This window comes from Bos indicus, chromosome 7 (genome assembly GCF_029378745.1).
Source record: "Bos indicus isolate NIAB-ARS_2022 breed Sahiwal x Tharparkar chromosome 7, NIAB-ARS_B.indTharparkar_mat_pri_1.0, whole genome shotgun sequence".
NCBI lineage: Eukaryota > Metazoa > Chordata > Mammalia > Artiodactyla > Bovidae > Bos > Bos indicus.
Genome location: NC_091766.1, coordinates 108,369,156 through 108,377,725, shown reverse-complemented (window position 1 = coordinate 108,377,725; position 8,570 = coordinate 108,369,156). Strand labels below are relative to the sequence as shown.

The following is an 8,570-nucleotide window of genomic DNA, read 5'->3' as shown; positions in this document are numbered from 1 at the left end:
AAGAAAGAACCAGCAACTTCTCAACAGTCACAGAAAGGTTCATCCCTAGGATTCTAGGATAACATGTTTCTCTTCCTGGAATGAAGGGATGTTTACCTTCCTGCAGGTCTCTGATTGTCAGCGAGACAGTGACCTTTTAAAGCTGTTTGCTCAGTGACCTTGTGGACTCTCCATCCAGACTTGGCTTCAGCTTTGGGCAGAGCCTCCGAGTGGCCCTGGGGCAGAGGGGTGGGGCTGACCTTGGCTTCCTCAGCCTTTGCAAGCTCAGCACTTCTCAGGCGCTGAAAGGCTGGACCTTTCTCCTTCTGCGTATTGCTTGTTCTTATCTCTTTTTTAATTTTAAAAACAATGTAACAGCTTTCAAGAACATTTGAAAAAAATAATGGGAAAAACAATAATCCCAGTCCGGGACTGCATAGTGAAGACAGTCGGTGAGTTCTGTCTCTGTAATCTGTGTGTTTAGTAAAGGAGTTCAAGTTTCCTAACTTGTTTTCTTAAAACCATGGTGTGTGCATACACACACACACACACACACACACACACGCTCTCAATCTTTTTTCTGTTAAGAACTCTCTGTTCCTCATTCTCTTGGTTTCTTGGACACGGAAATGAGCAGCACAGGACGTGTCCTCCCCCCAAGCCTTTGTCCACGAGTGTATAGAGTTTCAGAGTTGCGTCATGGTGTGTATACAGCTTTCTACGCTCCCTCTGACATTTACGTAAAAGCATAAGCTCTAAGTCAGTGCTGCTGCACAGCCTTTACAATTCAGGGTAGAGAGTTTGGGTGTCTAACAGACCTGGGGCATATCTTACCTCTGTCGTTTAGTAATTGTATTACCTGAGGTGATTAACCTCTCTGGGAATCACTTTGCCCCTAAAATAGGGTTGACAGTATCTGCCTTGTATTGTCAGGAGAAAGAAATGTGTTCTGGGATGCAAAGTCTTAATGCTAGACCTCTATTAAATGTCCAATACATTTTGACTAAAAATAACCTTCAGAAGATAGAAATGTGTAAGTGGTATGGTATCCCATCAAATAGAAAATGAATGTTATTTTTGAACTACAACGACTTTAACACATGATCAGATTCTTATTGTGTACCCATAGTCTCTTTAAATTCCAATTTCACATTTGGTAACATAAACGGATATCAAATCATTGTGTTGTACATCTTAAACTTGCACAAAATTTTATGGCAAATATAGATCAGTGAAGCTGGAAAAGTAATTCCAGTTTCAGCCACTTGAGTGTGATGCTCAGCTCTTGCCCGAGTGCAGTGGCCTCTCTAGCGACAGCTCTTTCATGTGGGAATGAGTTAATTTCCGCATCCCTCTGCACCCCTTCCCTCCTTCATGCTGGGTACACACTGCTCCTAACAGACATTTTCGCCTGCTGGCATTTAGGTTTACATTGAGAATATTCATGGGCTCATCCCTAGGTGTTTTCATGTGATATGAAGTAGTTTCAGAATGTTTGCATAACAGAGAAATAAGCGGTTAAGCACCCAGTAGATGAACAGAGAGGCTTTTCAGAGATCAAACATGTGTTAATGAGGAAGTTGTCAAACTTCACAGGTTCTGTTTGAATCCTCCTGCTATTTGTGAAACCGGGGAAACAGGAAGAATGAATTTGACTGATCACTATAGAAAGGGGGGCTCTGGTCGGAAAGTTATTTCTTTTTAATTACTGACGCTCTGTAAATAAATAAAGAGCCCTGACTTATATGTAAATTTTTCATATTAATATCTATAAATACGGTTGGTCTTTGTCGTAATTAAACAATGAGCAGTGAACTTTACCAGGTTAGGCTTTGTTTTGTTTTTCAGAGAGGAGTGTTATGGTTGGGGTGATACATTAGGCAAAGATCTTAACTGTCATCTCCAGAATCCACTTTTGCAAATTTGAGTAAAAAGGAGCTGGTGAGAGGATATTAGACAGTTCACAGGATGTCTGGTGGGGCCACAGGATCCAACTAGAAATCTGAGCATCCATGAACAGTAGCCAATCGCTCCTTGTCTGAGCAGAAATACCAGACACTAGCACTCGGCACTTGATATGCTCAGAACAGGAGTCCAGACTCCCCAGCCCCCAGAGCTGGGTCCTCCCACCTGCTGGCTTGCTGGAAGACGGACGTTCCTCGGTGCACCTGGCTCCTCACCACCTCCCTCCAGCTCTGTCTCCGAGGATAGCTGGGCCAGAGGAAGTTAGGTCATGCCTGCCCCCTAATGCGGGGAGTCTGGGATTGCAGGCTTGCCGGTTTCATCTGGGGAAGGTGAGACATATAATGCAGGAAATTATCGTAATATGAAGGAAGTGCTTAAACACGGCAGGGAGCTCAAGTGATGAGTATGCATCACAGGCCCGGTCATTTGCGTGTTCTGTATGTACTGACTGCAGATTTCTGTCCCTGGGGAGAAATTCCCCGCTGCCAAGTATTTTTCAGCTCTCTGGAGATGGACTCCACATTCCTTAGATCCCAGGATGGTTCAGACCCTTTGCTGCCACAAACAGAACGTGCCATTCGTGAAACACGCACCCTGCTTCCTCCGTTCCTTCCCTCACTGGGGTGCTCAGTGTTCATGTAGGATATTGTGGTGATGAAGATAAAACTGATTTTAAAAAGTGTGTGTGTAGACGTATTGGACATCACATGTTGCCATGTAGTGATTTATGACCTCCCCTCTGGTTTATGGTGTATCCAGTGGGTGGATAACTATGGTTGGATAGTGAAAGTCACTCAGTCATGTCCGACTCTTTGTGACCCCATGGACTCTGCAGTCCATAGAATTCTCCAACCAGAATACTGGAGTGGGTAGCCATTCCCTTCAACCCAGGGATCGAACCCAGGGATCGAACCCAGGTCTCCCACTTTGCAAGCAGATTCTTTACCAGCTGAGCCACAAGGGAAGCCCATGGTTGGATAATATAATATATATCCAGTTATATGTAATTGTAGCAAAAGAAACAGGAGTAAACTGTTTCTTAGAAATGTGATGGCATAAGAGGGCAACAGGGTGGATGAGTAAGACAACTAAAAAATGTCTTATAATACAAAAAATGTATAATTCCACCTTTATTAGGCAAGTGGTCCTCAGGCAGAATGCTAATCAGTCACTCTAATTGGATAAATAGTAACTGATATGGTCAATGTTTCCAAATAATAACTATAGAGTAGTTGTATGGGAGGAAAACAAATCTGTCCTTCAGTGATATGTTTAGAAACTTTATCAATCTTTGACATTTGTAGCTAAGAAGGATTCAATCTGTTTTGTTAAGTTTAATTGTAGGCCAAATAATTAGTGTATGTAGAGAATTCGTGAAGACATGTCAATATGATATGAACAACAAGAGATGAAGAACTGATTTTACTAATGATGAGTTTCTCACTGAACCATCTGTATGCCCTGAAAATGCTCTAATACTGTTTAACATATTTTTTAATGTCTTTTAAAATTATAAATATAGTATGTTTATTAGAGACAATTTAGAAATATAGATAAGCAAAAAAGGGGGGGAAATCCAGAAAACTTCTCATCTTGTGATTTTATTTGCTTTGTTTTTGTTGAGTCACTAAAGTCGTATCTGACTCTCTGCGACCCCATGGATTGCAGCACGCCAGGCCTGTCTGTCCATCACCAACTCCCGGAGTTTACTCAAACATGCATTGAGTTGGTGATACCATCCAACCATCTCATCCTCTGTCGCCTCCTTCTCCTCCTGCCCCCAATCTTTCCCAGCATCAGGGTCTTTTCCAATGAGTCAGCTCTTCGCATCAGGTGACCCAAGTATTGGAGTTTCAGCTTCAGCATCAGTCCTTACAATGAACACCCAGGACTGATCTCCTTTAGAATGGACTGGTTGGATCTCCTTGCAGTCCAAGGGACTCTCAAGAGTCTTCTCCAACACCACAGTTCAAAAGCATCAGTTCTTCAGCACTCAGCCTTCTTTATAGTCCAACTCTCGTATCTGTACACGACTACTGGAAAAACCATAGCTTTGACTAGACCAGCCTTTGTGGGCAAAGTGATGTCTCTGCTTTTTAATATGCTGTCTAGGTGTCATAGTTTTTCTTCCAAGGAGCAAGCATCTTTGAATTTCATGGCTACAGAGACCATCCACAGTGATTTTGGAGCCCAAGAAAAGAAAGTCTGTCACTGTTTCCACTTTTTCCCCATCTATTTGCCATGAAGTGACTGAACCGGATGCCATATCTTCGTTTTCTAAATGCTGAGTTTTAAGCCCTCTTTTCCACTCTCCTCTTTCACTTCATCAACAGGCTCTTTAGTTCCTCTTCAGTTTCTGCCATTAGAGTGCTGTCATCTGCATATCTGAGGTTGTTGATATCTGCTTAGGCTGAGCGTGGGTGACTTAAACTACAGATGTTTTCTCGTCGTTCTGGAAGCTGACAGCCCAGATCACGGCGCTGGCCAGTGCAGCTCCTGGCGAGATCTCTCTTCCTGACTTGCGGAAGCCTGCCTTCTCTCCGTGTCCTCATGAGGTGAGCAGAGAGAGAGAACCAGCAAGTGCGGGGAGCGAGCTCCGCCCCTGGCAAAGGTCATGAGGAAGGAGGCTTGGCATACGCAAAGGCGGGATCAAGCCTCAGGAGTCTCCCTGGAAATTCTCGAGCAATCTACCCCCAAAACCAGAGTCTGCCTACTTTCTGCTTTGTGCTTTCACCTACACCTCTGACTTTACGGGGGGCTGTCCCCCACTACCTCTCTGAAAAAAGAGTTAGCTTACAGCTCCAGTTAATAATTCCTGGGTGTGACAGTGTTTCAACCTACAAACTCCCTTGGAAGTCCTCTAGCCTGCCTGAATAGGTTTTTCCGGCCACATGTGATTGCTCAGAGCCTCCAAACTGAGAGGCATGAGATGTTCTAAACTGTCTAAATACAGATTCCTTTGAGCAGTTAAAAGATTGATTAGAAATTGTATTGGTGAAGGGATTTTCACTTGTTGGGCCAATGTTTGCTGCTAAGTCTCCATATCCCCTACCTGCTGTGTCCCTGGCAGTGTATTGATTAATATAATTGGTGTAAATAGTAGCTTTAATGTTTGTAACCTGGGACCCTTGAGTTAATTCTTTTTCTTGTTGTAGCCCACCACACATTTGCTCTGTAGGAATGCAACTTTATCTAATGCTTTTGGAGGGTGGCTCCTGACCAATCACCTTTAGAGAAAAATAAGTTTTCTGAAGAAAAGGTCTTAAAATGTTAACAGGCCTCCGGGCCAGAAGATGATGCAAATCACCTAAGCTTTTGCATATGATAAGTTTGCAGGAAGAAAGCCTGGCTTGCTGCCTGACTCTACCCCTTCCCCCATTATCCTCTATGCATAACTTAAGGTATAAAAACTACTTTGGAAAATAAAGTACGGGCCTTGTTCACCGAAACTTGGTCTCACCATGTCGTTCTTTCTCTTACCTTCTGGCTGAATTATTCAGCCTCTTTTCTCCACTGAATTTCTTCACTGAGCTACCCTCATTCTATTACTCTTTATATCCTTAATTAACGTTTAATTAAGCAGTTGTTTCCTGATCCTTGCCGACGCCGTCCCCGCTTCGAATACCCTGGATCCACCGGGGCTGGTCCCCGGCAAGCAAGCTCCCTGCTGTCTCCTCTTACCACCCCAGAGGCCTGCCCTGTGACCTCATCTAACTTTAAATTACCTCCCACAGGCCTCATCTCCAAATATTTTCACACTGATATATAAGGTGGGGGTACACATCACAGTTCAGAATATAACTCCTGTTGAATATTTAAATTCTGGGGTTTTTTTCCATAAGAACAAGAAAGTTTGAGGAAAATGAAAATGATTGATAAGTCTCTGCTTGTCATTTAATACTATTCTGAGAGTATCTCCCCTTTTGTGTGATTATATAATTAAATATATAAAAATATTTCAAATATCTTCAAATGTTATTTTGTAGCATTAGGGTTAATAGTAACATAAAATTCTACTTTATGTATATATTCTAATTAGTTTCTCAATTCACCTAACAGACATTTATTTTTTATAATCTGAAAATATTTTAAATACTGCTATAAAGAATATTCTTATAATCATTTCTATGTTGTATGCCTATAATTATTCTGGGTAGTATAATTTCTGGGGTAAAGGTTTCTAATGCTTTGTCAAATTTCACTTGAGAAGGTTTATTCCAAATATATTCTCCACTAATAATATAAGGAAAGCCTGTTTTTGATGTTTTCATCTTTAACCGGTATTAACACAGGGAATCATCATTTTAAAGATTTTACCAGAGATATGACAGTGTTGTTTTCATTTTTTATTTTCTTATAAAAGGTTTTAATCAACCTTTTCTCGTAGAGGTTCTGTCTATCATTAGAAAGGTCTTCTCTACTTCAAACTTAGTTCTCACAAGTATTTTAATGTTACACTTTAAAAATGTTATTGTGTGTATGTTTTCATTTTAAATACATCTTGAATTCATTTGAGTTTAAAATACTTTTTTGAATTATTAGCATGTTGTCTCAGTGTTTTCTGAAATTGAGTACAATTATGCATAAAATTTTGTTATGTCCTACAGAAAGGAAAAATTCTAATTAGTGATATATAAAACTAGGCCTCACTTTAAAGGGTCCTTCACTATAAAATAGTCCTTTTATGGGTTAGACTCTGAGGATCAAGTTATTATGAAGGTCATATGGATTGACACTAGCCAGCTGTTGGCAATGTCATTTTTAAAACATTATGTGAATGTGACCTATGATAATCCCCTGAAGAGCAATCCTGAAGATTAAATCCCCACATATACTATTTGGCTCCAGCATGGGAGGTTGTGCATAATTTTCTCTGTAAGCCTACCTCATTCTAATCTTAAAATCAGCAATACAAGACTACAAGCATAATTAGTTTTGATGTCAAATTAATCTTTGTTATTTCTTAACATTTACAGCTAGGATATTGTTGCTATTATAATTCTTTAAACAAAAATAGCTATCTAATAAAATATTTAAGTGCTTTTTCCAGTTCACTTAGAATTTCAAACTGCCACTAGATGGGGTCATTAAGTCTTACCAAACTGGGTCCAATATAATGTAATGATCTTGAAGCAAAAGATGTGTAATGTTTTAGCACTCCAATGCAGGTAATTACTAACTCATCTCCAGATAACCATGATTTTAGCTGAATTGGAATGAATGCCAAATTTATTTCTTTTATAAAAAGTTATGCTAGTAAATGTTACAAGTTGGCTTTAAAATCTTTCATCTTAAGATGAACATACAAAAACCACTAACATGGTTATATATATATTCACAATAACCAACTGGAAAACTTTATACATGAGATAATCCCATTCACAATAGGTACAAAGACTATAAAGTACTCAGGAATAATGCTAAGAACAGATATGCAAGGCCTTTATACAGAAAATTATCAAGCATTATTAAATAGCATTAAAAAGTCCTTAAAAAATGATGAGATATACAATGTTCATGGATGGAAAAACTAAATAAGATAAAGATGTCAGCTTCCACAGATTGCTCTATGTATTATCAATATATTACTGTTTCGATCAAAATACTAATACAATTGCTTGTGTAAGTTAAGAAACTGACACAAAATCTGCATATTATAATACATGACTTGATACATAGTCTGTTCAATTTGAAAAAGAACCATATGGGAGTAACTTGCCTTACATGACTAATGGAACAAAATAGAAATCCAATTTTTAAAAAATCCATGGTGACATCCAGAAATCAAAGAAGAGAAAATTCATATTGGAAAATATTAAATCTAAATAAAATAAAAATTTTATTTTACATGAGTGAGATAAATTCCAGGACAACTAAGAATCTAGGATAAGGAAGATTCTTTTTTAAATAAGATACGAAAAGCACAAGACAAAATGTGATAAGTTTTCCCAAATAAACTTCTGTGCATTGAAAGATAACACAAAGAAAAAGGAAAGGAAAGCCCTGAACTGAGATATTTGCAATGCGTACACAAATGCATGTATTCTTCCTACAGATAAAGTTTTTAAAAATAAACAATCCTACCTGCTTATTTAACTATATGCAGAGTACATCATGAGAAATGCTGGACTGCAAGAAACACAAGCTGGAATCAAGATTGCTGGGAGAAATATCAGTAACCTCAGATATGCAGATGACACCACCCTTATGGCAGAAAGTGAAGAGGAACTCAAAAGCCTCTTGATGAAAGTGAAAGTGGAGAGTGAAAAAGTTGGCTTAAAGCTCAACATTCAGAAAACAAAGATCATGGCATCCGGTCCCATCACTTCATGGGAAATAGATGGGGAAACAGTGGAAACAGTGTCAGACTTTATTTTGGGGGGCTCCAAAGTCACCGCAGATGGAAATTAAAAGACGCTTGCTCCTTGGAAGGAAAGTTATGACCAACCTAGATAGCATATTCAAAAGCAGAGACATTATTTTGCCAACAAAGGTCTGTCTAGTCAAGGCTATGGTTTTTCCTGTGGTCATGTATGGATGTGAGAGTTGGACTGTGAAGAAGGCTGAGCGCCGAAGAATTGATGCTTTTGAACTGTGGTGTTGGAGAAGACTCTTGAGAGTCCCTT

General features: G+C 39.5%; 1 long non-coding RNA gene across 2 annotated transcripts in view; it reads left to right on the top strand.

Moving 5' to 3' along the window:
• The first annotated feature begins 24 nt into the window (after positions 1-24).
• The window catches only part of LOC139184239 (uncharacterized), a 36,022-nt gene continuing 27,476 nt past the window's right edge, over positions 25-8,570 (top strand). For both annotated transcript variants that reach the window (XR_011567838.1, XR_011567837.1), the window contains exon 1: positions 25-431. This is a non-coding gene — a long non-coding RNA (uncharacterized lncRNA). The remainder of the gene's footprint in view (positions 432-8,570) is intronic.